Source organism: Felis catus, chromosome C1 (assembly GCF_018350175.1).
Source record: "Felis catus isolate Fca126 chromosome C1, F.catus_Fca126_mat1.0, whole genome shotgun sequence".
NCBI classification, from domain to species: Eukaryota; Metazoa; Chordata; class Mammalia; order Carnivora; family Felidae; genus Felis; species Felis catus.
Window position 1 is genome coordinate 24,539,391 of NC_058375.1, and position 23,916 is coordinate 24,563,306.

Consider the following 23,916-nt stretch of genomic DNA (forward strand, 5'->3'; position numbering starts at 1 on the left):
ATGGGTTTTTGTTGTTGTCATTAATTGATGTTGTGATAAACTGCTTGGGGAAAAAAGCCTTGTGTATGGCTGCATGTGCTGATTCTGAGGGCAGTGGGAAGACTGGAGTGGCCTTTGGTCAACTGAGTTCATTGGACTTATAAGTTTTTTTATGTGTTTCTTGTGCATTGATAATAGAATGACCTCTGTGAAGTCTAGTGTCATGGGGTGGGAGGGGCAAAGGGTTGGGGTGTGTGAGAAGTTCCTATTGTGCTCTGTTTTGAGCAGCACCACTGTACTTCCTGTCGTCGTTCGTCTCTTGTAGCTTGCTTTGTGCTTTCATGTGGCTGTGCTGTCTTCCAAGTCCAAAAAGGGGCACTTGATTCAGTTGCTTATGATGGACAATGTTTTCATGGATTTTTGTTCAGTATTTCTGCTACATATGACTGTGCTCCTCAAACGTTTCATTGTAGTGTGGAAAAATTGAATTCTTTTCTTCAGATAATGCTTCTAGAGGGAGAAATGAAAAGGTTTTTTTGTTTGTTTGTTTGTTTGTTTGTTTGTTTGTTTGTTTGTTTGTTTTTGGCAGGAGGAATTTGGTTGGTTCCTAACATGCCCTAGTTTTAAAAGGTGACAGTAACTCACACTATTGTGATCAGAGGATATGGAACCTTCATAACTGGAGGACTTCTAGCGCCTGCTCTGACCTCCAGGTAGATTATTTTACTACCCCCAATTCTTCATTCACAACTCTCGTTTGAGGGAACAATTTTATATCCATTTGATCCAAATTTATATCATTTGATTTTTGGACCTTTGTCAGTAGCATGTTAAAAATTGGGGGGTTAGGGTGGGGACCGTGTGCTTGGGTAGAGAAGGTTCAGTAGGAACAAGCTTGGGGATTTTAAGGGAAGGCATCAAGTTGAGATATATGTCTTGGTGACCTAATGGAGATGGATTGTCCATCCTGCAGACAGTGAAGGGTACGATCACGAGTCTTTTGGAAGCATAAAACCATGTCACACAGTGTCACATCTCTGGTAGTCCCTGTGGAGCATCCACTACAAAACAAAACGAAACAAAACAAAACAAAACACGAACAAGTAGTATACGATGCCCTCCGGGGGTCTACTTAGGCTCAACTGAGCATTTAGAAACATTCATACTCTGAAACTGCTACACTTGGTATCATCGGAGTCACTTAGAAGGATGTGGGATGAGGAGCACAGCTCAGCAGCAGGGCAGAACTAGATGTTGCTCTTCTACGGGAGTCCCTACAACTCTCTGTGTGTCGTAGCTTCAGTGCAAGGAGACGGACCCACATCAGGCATGTATGGAACCTATCCTGGCTCAAAGCCTCTTGTCTCGTGGGAGCAAGTGTCGGTTATAACCACTCCATAGACATATTTTCCAGGGTCCCCTCAAGAGATATGTCTGTTCCAAGAGTCACTGTGCTCACGGAAGCCCAGAGCTGTGGCTTCCTCTCAGGCATTTATAGTTCTCCCAGTCTGGATGCAGTTTACCAATTAGGGGTCAGCTCTACCATATGTAATGATTCCAGCAACATATGTGATGCACTATTCATTAGGCTGCCAGGGGAACAGAGCTAGAAAGTTAACGAAAGGTCAGATTCTCATATGGAAGGGGGAAAAGATCCTGTTAATCCATTACCAAGCAGTATGCTGAGCAATTGCACAGCAGATACCCCACCTAGTTCCTACAACATGCAGCCAGAGGAATGTCCTATTAAAATATAGCCGACACCAACTCATTTTCTTCTCTTGAAGGGTATTCATTCTTTGTGTTTAGCAGCTTGTGGTGAACACGCAGTTGGCAAGTTTTCTGAGGAATGAGTAAGAGTTGGGTAAATTGTCAAAATGGTCCCACGAAAAGGCCATACATCCTTTGGTGCTAATAGTAGGCAGGTATAGTAGGACATTCCAAAAGGACATTATTGAATGGATGTTTGTGGGGATTCCATGAGTCACACGTTGATGGGAATCTATGTCCTCCGGGCAACCACAAACACTAGGCTCTTGGTAACAATGCCTCTTATTGCTGCCACACGGTACTACTCTTGCTTGCTTCTGTTGCTTCTGGAAGATCAGTAAGTGGAGATAGCTGGCTATTTATGCAATAGTTATCCAACAATTATTCATGGAGTCCTTGCTGTATGTCAGGCACTAGGGGTACACCAGTGAACAAACTCCCTGCCCTCAAGGAATTTGCAGTGTGTGGTCAGGGGGACTAGCAATTAAGCAGCTACAACATAGGTCTAGGTGTGACAGTGGGGCAAGGATGCATTGGGGGCTCTGAGAGAGCTTGGGTAGAACACCTGCCCCATGTAAGCAACTGTTATTGTGGTCCTTCTCATCCGGTAAACTTCTGTCTCTGGGATATAATTTATAAGCACTACAAAATTTTTTTTTTAATTTTTTTTTCAACGTTTTTATTTATTTTTGGGACAGAGAGAGACAGAGCATGAATGGGGGAGGGGCAGAGAGAGAGGGAGACACAGAATCGGAAACAGGCTCCAGGCTCCGAGCCATCAGCCCAGAGCCTGACGCGGGGCTCAAACTCATGGACCGCAAGATCGTGACCTGGCTGAAGTCGGACGCTTAACCGACTGCGCCACCCAGGCGCCCCTACAAAATTTTTTTTAATGTTTACCTGTTTTTGAGACCGAGAGACAGAGCATGAGTGGGGGAGGGGCAGAGAGAGAGGGAGACACAGAATCCGAAGCAGGCTCCAGGCTCTGAGCTGTCAGCACAGAGCCTGACATGGGGCTCGAACTCACGAACCATGGGATCATGACCTGAGCCAAAGTCAGATGCTGAACCGATTGAGTCCCCCAGGCACCCCAACACTTTAAATAGTTTCTGACACTTCCTGCCTTTTCCAAACATGGTGGCTTTAGACATCAACAATGTCTAGATTACTTGTTTTATTAAGGGATGCACAAATATTGTAAGCATTTCAGAATATCCTACTCTTTAGAAAATATGCATCAGATGCTATGGTTTTCGTATTCAAACACCACTCCCACCATTCCCACCACCACCACCACCACCACCACTAAATAACTTCCCATTATCCTCATCCCGTGTGATAAGATAGAACAAGGTATTGTCACTGTGACAGATGTGGAGGAGCCCCATTGTGTCTGGATTGGGTCTTGGCTGGCCATGTTAACTAGTTAATACCCCGGAAACCAGATAGCTATGGAACAGAACCATTCAATCAAAGAATTAGAAAAATAGAAAGGACTTTAGGGATAGTCTAACTCTATTTTACAGAGAGATGAAATGACTAGTCCCTAGTTCCCACACAGCTAGTTAGGGTCAGAGACCAGTTCCTGCCAGGCCAATGCTGGTAATAAACATGTTGGGGCAGGCAGCAAAGACCATCCATAGATAGCATTAGTTTCCTTGGGTGCCCATCAGACTAAAATCACAGAAGAGGAAAATGCTCTGACTCTGTGTGATCATGGCTTACATTCTTGTAATGCTTAGACAGGAAGAGGGCAAATCACATGCTGAGAATGGGGAAGTTACTTTAATTTCTGTGCCTGTAATACCTACACATATCTGAACAACATAAACCACCATCAACACACACACACACACACACACACACACACACACAGGGCAAATCAAAATCTTTATTGCTCACTTATTTTTTTATTTAAAAAAAATTTTTTTTTTCAACGTTTATTTATTTTTGGGACAGAGAGAGACAGAGCATGAACGGGGGAGGGGCAGAGAGAGAGGGAGACACAGAATCGGAAACAGGCTCCAGGCTCTGAGCCATCAGCCCAGAGCCCGACGCGGGGCTCGAACTCCTGGACCACGAGATCGTGACCTGGCTGAAGTCGGATGCTTAACCGACTGCGCCACCCAGGCGCCCCTATTGCTCACTTATTTAATATGTATCATGTATTTGACTTTTTAAATAGAGATTTTTTATTAAAGATATTTTTTAAGTTTATTTATTTATTTTGAGAGACAGCACAAGTGAGGGAGGGGCAGAGAGAGAGAAGGAGACACAGAATCCCAAATAGGTTCTGCACTGTCAGCATGGGTTCAAACTCATAAAACCATGAGATCACGATTCTGAGCTGAAATCAAGAGCCAGATGCTTAGCTGACTGAGCCACCCAGGAGCCCCCACAAGAACAATCTTATCTGAAACACAAACCACATATTTTATTTATTTATTTTTAACGTTTATTTATTTTTGAGACAGAGAGAGACAGAGCATGAACAGGGGAGGGGCAGAGAGAGAGGGAGACACAGAAACAGAAGCAGGCTCCAGGCTCCGAGCCATCAGCCCAGAACCCGACGCGGGGCTCGAACCCACGGACCGCGAGATCGTGACACGAGCTGAAGTCGGACGCCCAACCGACTGAGCCACCCAGGCGCCCCACAAACCACATATTTGAAATCAGCAGCACATATAATATTATGGTATACACAAAATGAATTTGGGTATTTCTTGAGTTAGCGTATTAAAATTTTTTTAAAAAATTTTTTCATGTTTATTTATTTTTGAGGGTGGGGGCAGAGAGAGAGAGGGAGACACAGAATCTGAAGCAGGCTCCAGGCTCTGAGCTGTGAACACAGAGCCCAACGTGGGGCTTGAACTCACAAACCATGAGATCATGACCTGAGCTGAAGTCAGATGCTTAACCAACTGAGCCACTCGGGTGCACCCCCCCCCCAAATTTTTTTTTAAGTTTATTTATTTAGGGGCACCTGGGTGGCTCAGTCGGGGTTAAGCACCTGACTTTGGCTCAGGTCATGATCTCATGGTCCATGAGTTCAAGCCCCACGTTGGGCTCTCTGCTCTCAGCGCAGAGCCCATTTTGTATCCTGTTTCCCTTTCTCTCTGCCCCTCCCTTGCTCACACTCTCCCTCTCTCTCTCAAAAATAAATAAACATTAAAAAATTTTAAAGTTTATTTATTTATTTTGAGAAAGAGAGAGACACACACACGCACTAAGTGGGGGAGGGGCAGAGAATAGGACAAACAGAATCCCAAGCAGGCTCTACAACATTACTGCAGAGCCCCATCTTGGGGCTTGAACCCATGAACTGTGAGATCATGACCTGAGCCGAGATCAAGAGTCTGTTGTTCAACTGACTGAGCCACCCAGGTGCCCTGATTTAGTGGATTTTAATAAACTTTCTGCAAAAGCAAATTTTATTTAAAGGTCCATGACAATATATAATAGTTATTTGTAAAATAGATTAGCCACTTTATGATCTAAAAATATGTAGAACCGGTGATCTTGGTTATTAATGAAATATTTACCAAGTTTGGGGTTAAAATTAGTGCAAATCATCTGTGACTTGGTTAAATCAACCTGAGACTAAGTAGGAAATAGACTGAAACTAAATTTTTCTTTGGATTTATGTGAAATCAGATTGAGACACCCTAGTGACAAGTTTATAATAGAAACAGCCTTACCCTGGTTCAGGAAAAAGGTTTGTTTGTTTGTTTTCTTCATTGCTCATTTTGTCTTCAGAAACCAATGTAATTTAACTATTTTCTATACTTGGAGAATTTAAAATTGACCTAAGTTAGATAACTGGGAATGTTGGAATGACTAAGTTTGAAATGGTTAAGGCAGTTGTAGAATGAATGAAATGAATTGAGGATTGATCCCCTCACATGAATGAGTTAATAAACCGTCGTAATTTAAAGTTAACTTTTTCTCAGTGCAATTATTTTACGTGAAATTCTAACGAGGAATTCTATGAATAAGATATTAGTTAAGAAAACAAAGAAAGCTGTTAAATAGAACTCTAAACAGAAGCAGCTCCCATCAAACATCTTTTCACACCTTTCTGTCCCTTGGTGATAGGACCAATTACTTCCTTAAAAGAGACAGTTTCTGGGCAGAGAATCCCAAGCCAGGACACCTAGATTCTGTGACAGAAGACTGCCCACTGTTTGATGAGTGAGTAATGCAGAACGCAATAAGAGGCAAAACTGGGGCGCCTGGGTGGCTCAGTCGGTTGAGCGTCTGACTTCGGCTCAGGTCACGATCTCACAGTCTGTGAGTTCGAGCCCCGCGTCGGGCTCTGTGCTGACAGCTCAGAGCCTGGAGCCTGCTTCGGATTCTGTCTCCCTCTCTCTCTGCCCCTCCCCACCTCATGCTCTGTCTCTCTGTCTCAGAAATAAACATTAAAAAAAAAAAATTTAAAAAAAAGAGGCAAAACTAATGGCAGGCAACACAAAAATCAGAGAAGACACAACCATTCTAAGCCCTGAGCTCTACAGTCACACACTTTGCAACAACTCTTAGAAGGAAAATAAAAACTGACTTGATCTTTGGCCGTCAAGTCTTACAAAGGCACTTGTCAAAACTGCTATCAGAAAAAAAAAATTGAGAGAGAAGATGAAGTTGGAAATGATTCTGACCATTAAAACAACAGCAACTGAGATCTTTTTTAAGGAGTGGGAAACCTGCTTTTTGGAACCAAGTTGGTCTTTATGTTAAAATGGCTATGTACTAAGTCTGTTTATATGATTCATTGTTGTCTGGGTTATGTGTTGATTTGCTATTTTTACTTTTTATATATAAAGAACTAAAAATAAGAGAGAATAAAGTAATACATTGGTGGATATAATCTATATAATATAGATCTAACTTCTTGTTTCTGTTGTCTCGACATTCCATTTTTAATGTAAACCTTTAAGACGTGCATATTTTTGTTTTGAAAATTATTTCTGCTTAAACAACAGTGTCAAATATTTATCCTTTAAAGATAGGAAAGTGGTTCAGTTTTAGCTATCTATTGGTATAATTTTACATTTTTTGAAAATGTTTAGGCTGGGTTTATTTAAGATTGGCTGGGCTTACTGCCAGCTCTTGAGAAAACCTATAGTTTTTAAGAGTCCCCATAACAATATATAACTGCTAACAGTAAATACACTTTCCATCTGTTTGAAGACTCATTAACTTCATTTAATAATAGAAAAAAAAGTACTATCTAAAACAGAAGTTGGGCCGAATCCTGCTTGCCGCCTGTTTTTTTGCAAACAAAATAAAGTTTTATTGAAACACAGGCACACCCATTTCTTTCTACATTGTATAAGCCAGCTTTTGTGCTATGGTGGCAAAGTTGAGTGGTTGTGACACATATCTTTCATGTGCAAAGCCCCAAATAGTTACTATCTGGTACTTTACAGAGTGTGCCTACCAGTGATCTAAAATGTTGGTTGGCACAAGAGATAGTCTATTATACCTCATATAGGATAGTGGGCATCACTAGGATTAAACCTATCTGGTACGTATGGACCAATCTGTGAACATCACTAAGATTTAAACATATCTAATATGCATGAGGGTCAGGGAAGGGACACAGCTGATCCATATGAAGTTTTCTGGGGGGAAGTCTCTGGAAATATCTGACCAGGAGAAAAGATGGCCACTTGGCTCAGCTCCAGGGAAGTATGCCTGAGCCTGCAGCGCGAGAGCTATAGGCAGAAACTAAAGGAGCATGATCTTAAATCTTGGTGAGATGCTGGGAGCTCAGACTGCACTGCTTGAACACCCGCCAAAAGCATGGGGCAGAGCAGGAGGGTGGGGGCACTGACTGCCCTGTATTTCGCAACTCTGCACATCCTCTATCCTCGTGTATCCTTAGCACAGCTAAGGCAAGAGACGTTAAATCCAGCTGGACGGGCCCTATTGGTGAGCACTGCAGGCAGCCAGGATTTCAGCTTTTCCAAGCCCCTACAGATTCAGCGCAGACATCAGAGTGCTTTTGGCTTCAAGGAACAGGCATTCAAGCAAGCCGAAGGTAATGGTTCTCAATGTGTGGTCCCAGAACCATCAGCATCAGCATCATCCCAGGGGCGTTCTGGTGTAAACTAAAATTTGAAAGCAGTTTTAAAAGGATTTGTTTCAAGATTCAAATGAGGGATTTTATGAACATCCTAGGGGAAGAAATCAGCAGATCACCTGGAATTAGCAAGTTAGGACTGAGACTGCTCCTGGTCTCCCATGGTCCTTGTCTATACTCCTTGGCTGCTTCTCTCTGCCAAGCTTGAAGTTCCCCAGCCACTCTTAGAGGATTAGCTTTCTTCTGTCCATTCATTGAGCTCTAAATGGCTGTCCCAGCCCTGACCTGACCACTGCTCTGTCCTTCAGGTAAAATTCTCCAAAGGAAAACACCTCCATTTCTGCCCAGCAAAGCTGGGTTTTATGGGGTCACATGGCACCGTGGGTCAGGCAGCAGGGGGTTCTAATCAAGAGGTTAGGGTGGGATGGGGAGTGTGTTATTTGGAAGCTGGGGCTGGGTGATAGTACAGGGGACAGATTCTCTGGGAAGGGGCGTTGGAGAGAGCAGAAATATTGTCCCATGTGTCTCCTTTTAAAAAAAAATTTTTTTTTTTAGTGTTTTATTCATTTCCTGAGAGTGAGCCAGAGTGTGAGCAGGGGAGGGGCAGAGAGAGAGGGAGACACAGAATCCAAAGCAAGCTCCAGGCTCAGCTCAGATGCCAGACTTGAACTCGACTGTGAGATCATGACCTGAGCAAAAGTTGGATGCTTAACCAACTGAGCCATCCAGGTGCTCCTGGCCCACATGCCTCCTATATGAACAAAATCAAGGCAGACAGGAAATTTTACTAGAGCAGGCATTGTATACCTCCAGGAGTTCCTAGAATCAATGAGGAGAAACCTGCAGGTGGCTGGACAGTTTTTCCATTAGTAGGACAGCAAAAGTCAATTCAGTTGTACATATTCAGAAGAACTGAATTTGGAAACAGGTGTTCATACAACAACTTGTACATACATACAAACGATCACAGCAGCTCTATTCACGATAGCCAGAAGGTGGAAACACCCAAATGTCCATCAACTGATGAATGGATAAACAAAATGTAGCATATGTAAGCGGTGGGATATTCTTCACGCATCAAAAGGAATGAGGTTCTCATACAGCCTACAACATGGATGAATCTTGAAAACATTATGCTAGGTGAGAGAAACCAGCCACAAAGGGCATCATATTGTATAATTCCACTTACATAAAATGGCTGGAATAGACAAATCCACGGAGACAAAAAAAAAAAAAACCCACAAAAAATAAAAAACAGTGGGGGTTGCCAGGGGCTGGGTGGGAGACAATGCAGCTTTCCCTTTGAGGTGGAGGGAAAAGTTCTGGAACTAAATAGTGGTGATAGTTGCACAACACTGTGAATGCATTTAATACCAAGGAGTTGTCCTTAAAATGATAGGTTTTATGGGTACTTCACCACAATCTTTTTTAAAACGTCTATTTACTTAGCGTTTCTGGGGTTCCCGGAGGTGTTCGCGCGGAGGGCGGGCGGGGCGTCGGGGCTGCCAGGACCGGCCGCGCGCCTGGCTGCTGGCGGAGGGAGGGCGGCGGGATGCGGCCCGGGAGCGGCGCCCCCAGACGTCCCCGGGCCGGGAGAGCGGCGGGAGGCGCAGAGGCGGGCGGGCGCCATTTGCAGCCCCGGGCGCAGCGGCGGCGGCGGCGGCGGCGCGCCGGTTCCGAGGGGCTAGGGACGGTCACAGAGGCGGTGCGGGCGGCTGGCGGCGGGGGCCCCGGCCTCGGGGCGGCGGCCCGCGGGGAGAGGAGGGCAGCGCCGGGGCGCACCGGCTCGGGACCCAGAGGCCGCCCTTCTCCGCGGCCGCCCGGCCGCCCCTCCTGTGCGCCCGGGAGGGGCTGCGAGACAATGGCCGCGCCGTCGCCGCCCGCGCCCGCCGCGCCGCCCGGGCCCGGCCCAACCGCGGCGCTGGGAAAGGTGGGAAGGCGCGCGGAGCCTCCTGGCGGCGGCGCGGGGACGGTGCCCGGCGTGTGTGGAGTCGTCGGGCGCCGCGGACTCCCAGAGGGTCGGCGGCCGGCCGGGCTCCGGCTGCGCGGCGAGTGACGAGGTCCCAGCTAAGGTGGAGATTGTCCCTCTGTTTGCTTTTGTGTGTCCAGTCTTGCCTGGATCCAGGCTATGCATTTCTGGCAGGACCATCACAGAAGTGATGCTGCGTCCTTCTCAGCGCGTCGTATCAAGTGGCACTCAATTTCAGCTTCGTCAATTTGTCTCATTACTGATGCTGTTCACTTGGATGCTTGATTAAGATGATGTCCCACATGCTTCCCCACTGTACAGTGACACTTTTCCCTTTTGAAATTATGAAGTGTTATATACAGAGGTATTTGAAACTGTAGCAATCGCCCATTTTTCATCAAGCCTTTTAATATTCATTTATTTTTTTATACCACGTGGACTCGCGGTTTCCTGTTTTAGCCATTGGGCTAGAATCTGTTGCTGTCATTTATTTTAATGCTTCAGTTCCGGATTTGGCCAGTGGAAGCCCATTCAGCCAGCTTCTGTGTCTACTTGACATGTCCCAGCTTCTGTGTCTACTTGACATGTCCCAGCTTCTGTGTCTACTTGACATGTCTACTTGAACGCTTCCTTTCTCCCACAAGATGTTCCAGGCTCGCCTTGTGTTTTATCCTTGCCCCAGTCCTGGAATCAGATACTTCTCCAAGTAGCTTTGGTTCTTTTAGTGGAGAGCTCTTACTTAGAAATGGATATCATCATGCTGGGTATGCTCATTGATTTTGAAATGTTGCTGCTTTCATGATCTCTCAGTGGACATTTACATAGAGACTGTGATAGCTAGATTGACACCTAGGTGTAGATACACAGATACAGATTGATATATACATAAGTAATTCTAGGTCCAGTCCAATACCACAGGATTCATTCTACAGGTATACCACAGAGATATTGCAGGTTCATTTCTAAACCACTGCAATAAAGTATCACAATAAATCAAGTTAAATGAATTTTTTTTTTTTTTTTTTGGTTTCCCAGTGCATATAAAAATTATGTCTGGGGCGCCTGAGTGGCTCAGTTGGTTGAGCATCCAACTTCGGCTCAGGTCATGATCTCACGGTTCATGGGTTTGAACTTTGGCTCAGATCATGATCTCACGGTTCATGGGTTCGAGCCCCGCATCGGGTTCTGTGCTGACAGCTCTGAGCCTGGAGCCTGTTTTCAGTTTCTGTGTCTCCCTCTTTCTCTGCCCCTTCCCTGCTCATGCTCTGTCTCCAAAATAAATAAACATTAAAAAAGTTAAAAAAAATTATGTCTATACTATGCTGTAGTCTAGTAAGTGTGCAATAGCATTAAGTCTGAAAAGTGTACAATACTTTATTGCTAAGAAATGCTAACCATCATCTCTTTCAGCAGGTCTAATCACTGATCACAGATCACCATAACAAATATAATAATAATGAAAGTTTGAAATATTGCAAGAATTACCAAAATGTGACACAGGGCACAAAATAAGCAAATGCTGTTGGAAATATGGCAGGATAGATTTGCTCAAAGCAGGGTTGCTACAAACCTTCAATTTGTAACAAATGCTATACCTGGAAAGTGCAATAAAGCGAAACGCAATAAATCAAGGTGTGCCTGCAATTTTCTCCTTCTTCATTATTTCTGGTACTACCACATTTATTCTTTCAAAAATTGTTATTTTCATTATTAAAGTAAAATATTCCCTTCAATAAAATTTGAAAGTACCGAAAAATAAAGGAAAATCAACCATAATTTGGCATAAAAATACAACCATGTTTTGTAGATTTACTCTCAGTCTTTTTTTTTTTTAATTTTTTTTTCAACATTTATTTATTTTTGGGACAGAGAGAGACAGAGCATGAACGGGGGAGGGGCAGAGAGAGAGGGAGACACAGAATCGGAAACAGGCTCCAGGCTCTGAGCCATCAGCCCAGAGCCCGACGTGGGGCTCGAACTCCCGGACCGTGAGATTGTGACCTGGCTGAAGTCGGACGCTTAACCGACTGCGCCACCCAGGCGCCCCTCAGTCTTTTCTTTATGTGTCAGTCCCCTTTTTTGAGTTATGGAAATCATACTATAAATACAATTTTGCATCCTGTTTTTCACTCAATTTTGTATGGGTAGGCAAGTCAGCCCACAGGCCAAACCTGGTCCACTGTTTGTTTTTGTCTACAAGCTAAACTTGGTTTTTACATTTTATTTATTTATTTATTTATAATATATTTTTTAAGTAAACTCTATCCCCAAGGTGAGGTTTGAACTCACAACTCTGAGATCAAGAAATCATATGCTCTACTGACTGAGCCAGCCAGGCACCCCTAAAACTGGTTTTTATTATGTATTTATTTTAATTTAAAAAAATGTTTATTTATTTTTGACAGAGAGACAGAGTGCAAGCAGGGGAGGGGCAGAGAGAGAGGGAGACGGAGTCTGAAGCAGGCTCCAGGCTCCGCAATGTCAGCACAGAGCTCGACACAGACCTCAAACTCAACAAACTGTGAGATCATAACCTGAGCCGAAGCGGGATGCTCAACCTAATGAGCCACCCAGGCATCCCTAAAATTGGTTTTTAAATTAATAATGTTTATTTATTTTTGAGAGAGAGACAGAGACAGAGCATGAGCGGGGAAGGGGCAGAGAGAGAGGGAGACACAGAATCAGAAGCAGGCTCCAGGCTCTGAGCTGTCAGCATAGAGTCTGATGCGGGGCGCAAACTCACAAACTGCAAGATCATGACCTGAGCTGAAGTTGGATCCCCAACCCACTGAACCCCCCAGGCGTCCTGGTATGAAATTCAAATTTAAGTGTCCATAAATTAAGTTTCATTGGAACACAGTCATGCATATTCATTTATATATTGCCTATAGCTACTTTTTGCTGCAACAGCATAGTTAAATAGTTGTAAAAGAGACTGTATTGCCCAACCAAGCATAAAATATTATTTGGTCCTTTCCAGAAAAAGTTTGCCAACCCCTGAAATATTGCATCTTAGTCACATTATTAAATTGGCTGCTAAATCTGTGCTTTGAAATGTTATGGGAGTGACAATACTTAGCATATTTTAGGTGCTTAATAAAGGAATTTCCTCTAAAGAATCCAGGAAGGGAAGGGAATAGGAGGAAGAAGAAGAAGAGGGACGGTTTTTAGACGTGTCTGTTTTCAGGTATCTGCAGAATTTATAATTCCAACCAGTGGAAAAGGTGTCTTCTCACTAGTCATTTAAAAGAAAGATGTCTTTCATGGCTAAGATAATACCTTTTTAAATGCCCTTTTAAAAACTTATTGAGGGCCAAGATAATCTTGTTGCTACCAAATTAGTAATATATCTAATTTTAGCCAGCTTTTCCCCTTAGCTTTGCAGAAACTTTGGTGAATTTTTAAAATGGCTCCATAACAAATGTGGAAAGATCCTAGGGAGCTGAAGAGACCTCTCCTACCATTGTCCTCCACACCCTGCCAACCCCCAGCCATGGGGTCTGAGCAGGGATAAATGCTGAGAAACCGCCTATGTAGATCTCTTTGACCAAAAAACAGCCACGAGTTTGTTGTTTTTATTATTTATGTCTGTAGTTTTTGAAAGTGGCAAGGAATTATTTTAATCCTTCTCCCACCGAGAGATGGGTCTTTGGACTCTGTCCTTGAATCTGGGTGGGTTTGTGACTGCTACACCCTATAGGGTATGGCAAGAGTGATGCGTGATTTCTGAGGCTAGGAGAGGCCACGCGCCTTCCACTTAGCGGTCTAGCAATGCTGATTCCTGAGACATGCCTTCCTTCTGGGTTTGCTCCCCCGTGGAACCCAGCCACCATGCAGTGAGAAGCCCAGCCACATGGAGAGGCTGTGTACAGGTGCTCTGCAATGACAGTTTGAGTTGAGCCTAGCCTTCAGCCTTTCCAGCCCAGGCTCAGCCAAGTGAATGAGGAAGCCACTTTAGAAGGATTCCTGCAGCCCCACCCCTTCTAGCTCCCAGCCGAAGCTCAGGATAGGGTGGAGTGCAGAAGAGCAGCCCCTACTGTGTGCTCTTTCAGAATTCCTGATGCACAGAATCAGTCGGCATGATAAAGTGATTGTTTTATACCACTACATTTGAGATGGGTGTTGTGCAGCAGTGGTAACTGGAACACTACCTTCTCAGTAAAGGCCCTTACATATGATCGTTAAGTCAGTGTAAATAACAAAAGCCACGGAGAGCAGAGGGGTAATTAAGGGTAAAGGTAGTTAGTATAACTGAATATTAATGGGGCACCTGGGTGGCTCAGTTGGTTGAGCGTCCAACTTCGGTTCAGGTCATGATCTCACAGTCCATGAGTTCAAGCCCTGCATCGGGCTCTGTGCTGACAGCTTGGAGCCTGCAGCCTGCTTCAGATTCTGTCTCGCGCTCTCTCTGCCCCTCTCCCACTCATGCTCTGTCTCAAAAATAAATATAAAAAAAACATTAAAAAAATAAATTTAGGGGCGCCTGTGTGGCTCAGTCGGTTAAGCGTCTGACTTCAGCTCGGGTCATGATCTCACGGTTGGTGACTTGAGATTCTCTCTCTCTCTCCCGCTCTCTGCCCCTCCCCTGTCTGCTCTCGCACATGCTCACTATCTCAAAATAAGTAAATTTTTAAAATAAGGGGTAACTTCTTTATCATCAGTTTTATAGAATTCACAAGGGCTGTTTCAAATATGGACCATTAATAAAATCCAAGTACACGACACTAAGTCATAAACTCATATTGTCTAAGTGTGTAGTTTGATTCAGAGACAGAGCTTATAAAATCCAGAGGAACAAGTGATTAGCACATTCTTTTGACCCTCTGAGCAATCATATCAACCAGGCTTTCAGCAAGGCTTGTCAGCATCCAATTAATTAACAAATACGTATTCCAGAGGCGCCTGGGTGGCTCAGTTGGTTAAGTGTCAGACTTTGGCTCAGGTCATGATCTCACATTTGGTGGGTTCAAACCCCACGTCAGGCTTTGTGCTGACAGCTCAAAGCCTGGAGCCTACTTCAGATTCTGTGTCTCCCTCTCTCTCTGACCCTTCTCCCTGCCATCTTAAAAATAAACATTAAAAAAATTTTTTTAAATAAAAAATGTGTATTCTGGTGAATAACTGGATCACGGGAATTCTGTGATGTTGATTGCAGGTAGTCCCTTGCATGATTTAAAACACACAAAAAAGAAGGTGGCAACACCTATAACATCTCAACACGGAGGTGGCGCTATAGACTGGAGGCAGGGCTAGAGCTGTCTTGGAAACTCATCCGGAAAAAAACAATTCAACTTTTTAAGACGAGCAAAAGATGTGAACTTCACCTAAAAAGACATATGGATGGCAAATAAGCACAGGAAAAGATGCTCAACAGTATTAGTCATTAGGGAAATGCAAATTAAAACCACAATACAAAGTAAAACCATACCACACACTTATTAGAAAGGCTAAAATCAAAGCCAAAAACCCAAACCCAAACAAAACCTGGTAATACCATGCACTGGCAAGGACACGGAGCGCTGGAACTCTCACATGTTGCTGGTGGGAATGCAAAATGGTACAGCTACTTTGGGAAACAGCTTGGCAGTATTTTGTAATGCAGAAAGGACACCTAGCATATGACCCAGAAATCCTCCCACATATTTACCCCGAGTAAATACTCCTAAGTATTTACCCAAGAAAAATAAGCACTTAACATTTAAACAAAAATCCATATGTGAATGTTTAGAGCAGGTTTTTGCATAAATACCCCAAACTGGAAACAATCCCAATGTTCTTTGTCTTATGGATAGATAAATGGGTGGTATATTCATACAATGGAATACTGCTCAGCAGTAAAAAAGGAAGCGCATACATGCAACAACATGGATGAATCTCAAATTATGTTGAGAGAAACCAGACTCAAAAAGTTACCACCCAATGGCTTTATGGCAAATTTAATGCTATATTCATATTTTCACACACACACACACACACACACACACACACACACACACACAGACTACATAGTATAGGATTCCATTTGTGTGCCATTCTGGAAAAAAACAAAGCTAGAGAGATGGAAAACAGATCGGTGGTTGCCAGGGGGCAGGGGCAGGGAAGGAGGAAGGTTAACTACTAAGGTTCAGCGTAAGGGAGTTTTCTTGGGGATGTGTGAGAACTGTTCTGTATCTTGATTGTGGTGCTAGTTCCATGACTCTACACCTTTGTCAAAACTCATGGAACAGGGGGAGCCTGGGTGGCTCAGTCGGTTAAGCGGCCGACTTCGGCTCAGGTCATGATCTCGCAGTCTGTGAGTTCGAGCCCCGCGTCGGACTCTGTACTGACAGCTCGGAGCCTGGAGCCTGTTTCAGATTCTGTGTCTCCCTCTCTCTGACCCTCCCTTGTTCATGCTCTGCCTCTCTCTGTCTCAAAAATAAAATAAACGTTAAGAAAAAAAAAACTCATGGAACAGTACACCAGAAAGAGTGAATTTTATTCTATGTTAATTAAAAAATAAAAAATTTAAATTTCTAGCAGACTAATTTAAAAATGATTAGATATTATCAATATTAAAATTAATATTATTAGTTTGCCATTTTATTTAACTCAATGGGCTAAAAATACAATCTCAATATGTAATCAATATAAGAAATTCTTAATAAGATATTTTACATTTTTTGTACTAAGGCTCAGGGATTTGGTATGTGTTGCACATACAAGCCACGTTAGTTTGGACCAGCCACATTTCAAGCGCTCAGCAGCCACATGTGGCTCGAGACCACCATAATCAGACAGCACGGGTCTAGATCATGATCTTTTTTTTTTTTTTTTTTATAAAGACTTTATTTTTAAGTAATCTCTGCACCCAACATGGGGCTCGAACTCACCACGCCAAGGTCAAGAGTCGCATGCTCCACTGACTGAGCCAACCAGGTGCCCCTACAGCATGATCTGAAAAAAAAAGTAAGGGTAGTGTTTCCACCCTCAAGCAGCTATCATCAAATAAATAGTAGAATATTTCCACCAAGTAGCATACGCTGCTTAAAATGGTCAGACTTTTAAAAAATCTTAAAACAATCATAGTGAAAAGGTAAACATAAAGTTATAAATATTAACTCAAGGGAGTCATAGTCTTGCTGATGCAGCCAAACTGGCATCATCTTCAAAGTGACCTTGCCCTCTCACTTGCATCTTCTGGAATACTCCCTGAAAATGCCATTCCCTTTCATGTTGCATTTGCTAACGTTTTCTTCTGCTCGCTTATCTCTTCCTCACTCCACACACCCACATATACACTTCTCCACTCTGGTGAAGACTTACTTCTCCTTTACAGCCCAGTCCCAGTGGACTGTCTGTCCCCCAAATCCCTGCTCCATGAGGGCAGGAACCATGCCTTATTTTTCTGCATGGTGGGCCCTCAACGCTCTTCTTTCTTCCAATGTTTACTGAGTCCCTCTCCGTGCTGGAGATACTGGGTGAAAGACATACAGCCCTGCCCCCAAGTATCTTGCGGTCTGGTGGGAAGGACAGACAAATTAAAAAAGGACTCGACTACAGCTTGCTAAGTGCCAAAGCACGGTGCTGTGGGGAAGCCAGCCTTTCCTACACAACCTCTGAGGCAGTCAGTCTCTCTCCTTTTTCCTTTAAGAGGTCACTGTGGAAGTCAGCACAGGGTGGGCCTTGCCATGAGTCCCTATGCCTACTCAGCCTCAGCCAGCTGACTCTTATGGGGGCGGGGAGGGGCACTTCAGTGGAGATCACTGGGAGAGCGACCACGGAGGTGAGATTGCTTTGTCTCTATGCTAGTATTAAAATGTGGATACATTCCCACCAGACTCATTCCCTGGTGAAAACTCACCAGCAGCCACCTCCCTTGGAAACCCCTGCCTGTACCACTTTAAAGAAACAATTGTCCCACAGTGGAATCCAGGGGGCCTTGTCCTTGGGTGAGCAACCTCATCTACCAATCCTCTGAGGGCTGAGCCACCCGTCCAACAATGTACACAGAAGCCAGCTGTCTCGAGCCCCCAGTGGGGAAGGGCAATAAGAGGAGAATGTAAGGCTAATTGCACATACTCTATTTCTCACTTCTAAGGAAGAAAGGACATTTCCGCAGGAGGGAGGAGGTGGTGTTGGTGACAGTGCCAGTGGTTGGCAAGGGTGCTGATTCCATCCCTCTCTACCAGTCACAGAATGATTTGTGTTTGAACACCTCCTGTTTTCAAGTGCAGATAAATTTGCAGAAATTTAAAAGTCATTCTTTTTTTAAAAATTTATTTATTTTGAGAGAGAGTGTGCGTGCATGAGCAGGTGAGGGGCACGAGAGAGAGAGGGAGAGGGAGAATCCCAAGCAGGCTCTGCACTGCCAACACACAGCCAGACATGGCACTCGAACTCACAAACCATGAGATCATGACCTGAGCGAAAATCAAGAGTCAGACACATAACAGACCGAGCCATCCATCCAGGCACCTCTAAAAATCATTCTTAAATCACTGTGAAGTGTTAGAGTGAAATAGTGAGACTGACACCCTGAGTTAGGGAAGGAGCTTCAATGATGATTAGGAGGAAGGAAAGAAAATTAAGGGTGGGTGGGCTTGGAGAAGGCAGGAGAATGGGAGGACTTAATTAAAAACGCAATCTTTGTCTACTTCCTGAGTTTTATTGAATCTTTGCGGCAGCAAATCGATTTTAGCTTATTTTTATTTTTACCTATTTGTTTAAGTAGGCTTTACGCCCAGCACAGAGCCCAATACGGGGCTTGAACTCATGATCCTAAGATCATGACCTGAGCTTGAGACTGAGAGTGAATGCCCAACTGAATGAGCCACCCAGGTGCCCCAATTGTAACTTATTTTTAAACATTGTATTGTTGACTGGTTGATAGGTGACAAACACCTGCTCCCCAGAAAAAAAAAAATGAGTTTCTCCTCCTCTGAATTCTCACAGGCTTTCAGTCAACAATACTTGTTCAATGCCTGCTATTTGCCAGATCTGGTGTTAGGTTCTAGAGCTTTTGAGTGTTTTGCACTTAGCATATTTCGTCTTATATTATGGATGAATAAAAGTTCATGAATTTAAAAAATACTCCACATGCAGCGCTAGCTTTTCTTTTGCTGGATGGTGAGCTGTCTCTGCAGGGAATGAGATTCATTTGAGAAAAAGAGCTCACTGAAAATATTCCAGTCATCTCTGTAGCACTAAGTATCTAGCTTAGTGCCTGGTACACAGGCGGTGCTTACTCAATGTTTGTTGAATGACTACAAGGCCTCCCAAGTTCACCACCATGGAGCTGAGAAAGGTGATGTCAGACAGGGAGAGATGTGCTACAGAGGTCCCCCTTCATGAAAGAACTGGCTGACAGCCTCTGATTGCTAGCGCCTTCAACTGCTTCAGCTTTCCAGAAGCCTGGCCAAAACACGGGACTCCTCCACCGGGCAATGACCGCTCTGGAGGTTCCCAATGCTTCTGCTTCCTTTCCTTCACAGGCGTTACTCCCCACCAATTCTTTTATGTTCCCAATTTTGTCTCAGCATCTGCTTTCTAGAAAACCCAACCCATAAGGGACTTTGGTCTTAAGCCCATTCACTGTAGACTGCTAGGAAAACACACAATTCTGGCAATAAACCAAAGACGATTGATGCAAAGAAGTAATGACAATAGTAAACATTTTCTTGGTGCTTTTGTACAAGGTTACTTTGCTGAAATTATAATTTTTAAAAAATGTTTATTTATTTATGTATTGAGAGAGAGAGAGCGAGAGAATCCATGCTCCCAGCGTGGAGCCGGATGCGGGGCTCAATCTCACAGACCGTGAGATCATGACGCTTAACCAAGGCACCGCTGAGCCAACCAGGCACCGCTGAAATTATACATTTTAATTTCAGTGTAACAACGAGTGCCAAAATGGGAGAGAAAGAAATGTACCTTATTAAGCCTTAATAAAAAGGTTATTCCACTTAAAATTAATGCTGTAGGGAGCCTGGGTGGCTCAGTTGGTTAAGCATCTGACTTCAGCTCAGATTATGATCTCACAGTTCATGAATTCAAGCCCCGCTTTGGGTGAGCTCAAGCCTTGCTTTGGGTGAGCACGAGCCCTGCTTCAGATAAAACAAAAAAACAAAAACAAAAACATAAACAAAAACATGAGCCCCACTTCCGGTGAGCTCCACTTCTCTCTCTCTGTCTCCATCTCCCTCTGTCTCTCTCTCTGGCCCTCTTAGGATTCTCTCTTTCTCCCTTTTGTCCCTCATGGGATTCTTTCTCTTTCCCTCTCTCTCTCTCTGCCCCTCGATCACTTGCACCCTCTCTCTGTCTAAAAAAATCAAATAAAATTAACGCTGTAAAGTATAATACAAAGCTAGTCATTAAAAGCAGTATGGTATTAGCACATCAATGGATAATAGATGAACGGAACAGAATACCATAACCAGAAAAAGACTCTTGACTGTATGTAAGTTTAATGTATGATAAAAGTGTTTTTTTTTAAACCCAGAAGGTAAAGATGATTTATTATATAAACATCATTGGGACAACTGGATAACTTATTGGGAAAAAATTAGACCCTACACATTAAAATAAAATGTAGATGAATTAGAATTCCAAACATAACGAGATAGTTATGAAAGTATTAAAGGAAAATAAAGGATGATATTTTATATTCTTGATGTGAGGAAGTCTTTTCTAAGGAAGAGCATAAAACCCAGAGACCATAAAAGAAAAGGATGGATAAGTTTCACCATATCAAATTAAATCTTTGGTAGAGTGAAAGATATTATAAACAAAGTTAAAAGATAAGAATGAATGGAGTCACATATTTGGCAAAGAAAAGAGAAAAGATGAATATCAAAAACACATAAAGAACTCCTTAAAAGAAGCCCAAATATCTCAATAAAAAAAAAAAGGCTGTGGGGGAACTTATAGAAGAAGAAATAAATAAAACACCCAATGGCATATGCAAAGATGTTCAGCCTCACTGGTAAACAGGGATACAAATCAAAACCATAGATGGTTATTAGTTTTCTAACCAACCAGATTGGCCACAATTAAAATGATTCATAATATCCAGTTCTGATGAAGTTGCAGGAAAATGAGCACCCTCATGCACTATTTATGAGAGTGCAAATTGGTAATTCTTTGGAGGGCAATTTGTCACTATGTGAGCAATTTAAATATGCACACCCTTTGACCTAGCACCTCTTATTCTAGGAAATCTCTTTTAGAGGAATGTGGGAAAGCCATGGGGAAGGGAGATGGATGTAAACGGGGAGATCAGAAGCAGGCTGAACCGCAACGAAGAGCTAGCACCCCATGGAGATGGGCTGGAACCCACGCCAGCTTTTCACTGCTTCCAGTCTTGCTGATGCAGGTGTCCTGCAGAAGCTAGGGCCCTTTGTCACAGAGCAAAACACAAGCGCTTGGCTCAGGGGTTGCAGAAGCTGATGGAGGACCCAGGGGAAGGTTGAGAAGTTCAAGTCCAGCTGCTGCTTCACCTCCAAGGAGGTAAGCCAGCAGATCAGCAACTATGTATATGAACTAGAAAATGGCAGCTGCTTTCCTTCCGCCCTCCAAATATCCCCCCATATCTCCCCTATGGCCCGCTCTAAAGGAAACAGAAGAAAGCACATTCTGGGAAGTATAATTCAGCCCAGCCAAGTGGACACATTACAAATTGGACATACGAGCGGATACCTGTCGGTGCATCATCATTGTTTGTATCAGGAAAAACTGGAAACAACTTTAATGACCTTTGTTAGGGGAATGGGCAATAAAGTTATGGTGTACATATACCATGAAATACTATGCAGCACTTAAAAACAATGAGACCAAAAAAAAGGCGGGGAGGGGAATGTCTGTGTGGCTCAGCTGGTTAAGCCTCTGGCTTCCATTCAGGTCCTGATCTCACAGCTCATGAGTTCGGGCCCGCATCGGGCTCTGTGCTGACAGCTCCGAGCCTGGAGCCTGCTTCGGATTCTGTGTCTCCCTCTCTCTCTCTGCCCCTCCCCTGCTCACTCTCTGTTTCTCTCAAAAATAAACACTAAAAAAGTAAAAAACAATGGGATCACCACAATGACATGCCACTACACACCCACCACAATGCCTAACAGGAATAAAACTGACAATACTAAGTGTTGACAAGAATGGGTAGTAATGGGCACTCTGTACGTTGTTTGTGGAAGTGTAAAATGGTACAGCCACTTTGGAAAATAGTGTGATATTTGCTTATGAAACTAAACATACACCTACCCCATGAACCAGCAATTCTGTTCTTAGGTATCTACTCAAAGAGAAATAGGAATTTATGTGCAGTGATCTTCCTGGGTCTCAGGCTTTCGTTCCTGTGTCTGCCAGCTCGCTCCTATCCCGTGACGACAAAGCCAGCTATGACTTCCTCCCTTACCTCCGCCTGTAGCTGTGTCCTTGAGACTCTGCCACCATGTTTCAGGAGCACCTGGTTCAGGGCTCCATCCTGCAGAAGGTGCTGGGGGTGCTTAAGGATCTCATCAAGGAGGCCCCCTGGGACAGAAGCAGGAGCGGCGTAAACCTGCCGAGCACAGATTCCTCCCACGTCTCCCTGATGCAGCTCACCCTGCCTGTGGGCTTCCACATGTGTCGCTGCCACCGCAATTTGACCATGGACATGAACCTCACCAGCATGTCCAAAATACTAAAATGTGCCGGCAACGAAGACATCATTTCACTAAGAGCTGAAGATCATGCGGACACCCTGGCACTAGTATTTGAAACTCCAAATCAAGAAAAGGTTTCAGGGGTGCCTGGGTGGTTCAGTTGGTTGGGCGTCTGACTTCGGCTCGGGTCGTGATCTCATGGTTGGTGAGTTCCAGCCCCGCGTCAGGCTCTGTGCTGACAATCAGAGCTTGGAGCCTGCTTTGGATTCTGTGTCTCCCTCTCTCTCTGCCCCTCCCTGGCTCACACTCTGTCTCTCTCTTTCTCTCTCAAAAATAAACAGACATTAAAAAAATTAAAAAAGAAAAGAAAAGGTTTCAGATTCTGAAATGAAGGTAATGGCTTTAGGTGTTGAACAACTTGGAATTCTAGAACAGGAGTATAGCTGTGTAGTAAATATGCCTTCTGGTGAATGTGCACATATATAGGGAGATCTCAGTCATATTGGAGATGCTGTCGTAATTTCCTGTGCAAAAGATGGAGTACTAGGAAGTAGAAATACTAAGTTTTCACACACAAGTAATGTCGATAAAGAGGAGGAAGCTGTTACCATAGAGACGAATGAGCTAGTTTGGCTAACTTCTTTTTGCACTGGTACCTGAACTTCTTTACAAAGCCATTCCACTCTCTCCTACAGTGACACCCAGTATGTCTGCAGATGTATCCCTTGGTGTAGAATGTAAAATTGCTGATATGGGACATTTAAAGTACTATTTGGCTCCCAAGATCAAGGATGGAGAAGGATCTTAGGCATTCTTAAAATCTAAGAAAATGAAATTAAGCACTTTGCAAAATGCTTCTTAGATGCCAACATGTACTTAAGTCTCTTCTGTCACCAAATTTGTACTGCTGAGCACCTATGTAGATATTTTCTGTAAATACCCTATTTTTCCTCCACTCCTTATAATCTGTTTAAAGAACAGTCCAAAGTCCAAAGTCAAATCTGATCTCGTTAACCTAGAGATATTTCTGTCTTACCTAGAAATACTCATGATTTTCATAGCAAAAGGGTTTTGACTCTAAATGCAGTTTTAAGAATTTTTTTTCCAATTTAGGGTCACCTGGGTGGCTCAGTCGGTTAAGTATCCAACTCTTGATTTCAGCTCAGGTCATGATCTCAGGTCATGATCCAGCCCTGTGTGGGGCTCTGTGCAGACAGCACAGAGCCTACTTAGGATTCTCTCTATCTGCCTCTCCCCCACTCGCATGTGTGTCTGCTCTCCCTCTCCTCTCTCTCAGAATAAATATTTGTAAAAAAATTTTTTTAGCGTTTATTATTGAGAGACAGAGAGACACAGAGCATGAGCAGGGGAGGGGTAGAGAGAGGGGGAAACACAGAATCTGAAGTAGGCTCCAGGCTCTGAGCTGTCAGCACAGAGCCCGATGCGGGGCTCAAACTCACAAATTGCGAGATCATGACCTGAGCCGAAGTTGGTCGCTTAACCAA

At 43.7% G+C, this 23,916-nt stretch overlaps 1 pseudogene; it reads left to right on the plus strand.

Moving 5' to 3' along the window:
* The first annotated feature begins 22,218 nt into the window (after positions 1-22,218).
* LOC101082252 lies at positions 22,219-23,219 on the plus strand (annotated as a pseudogene).
* The last annotated feature ends 697 nt before the right edge of the window (positions 23,220-23,916 follow it).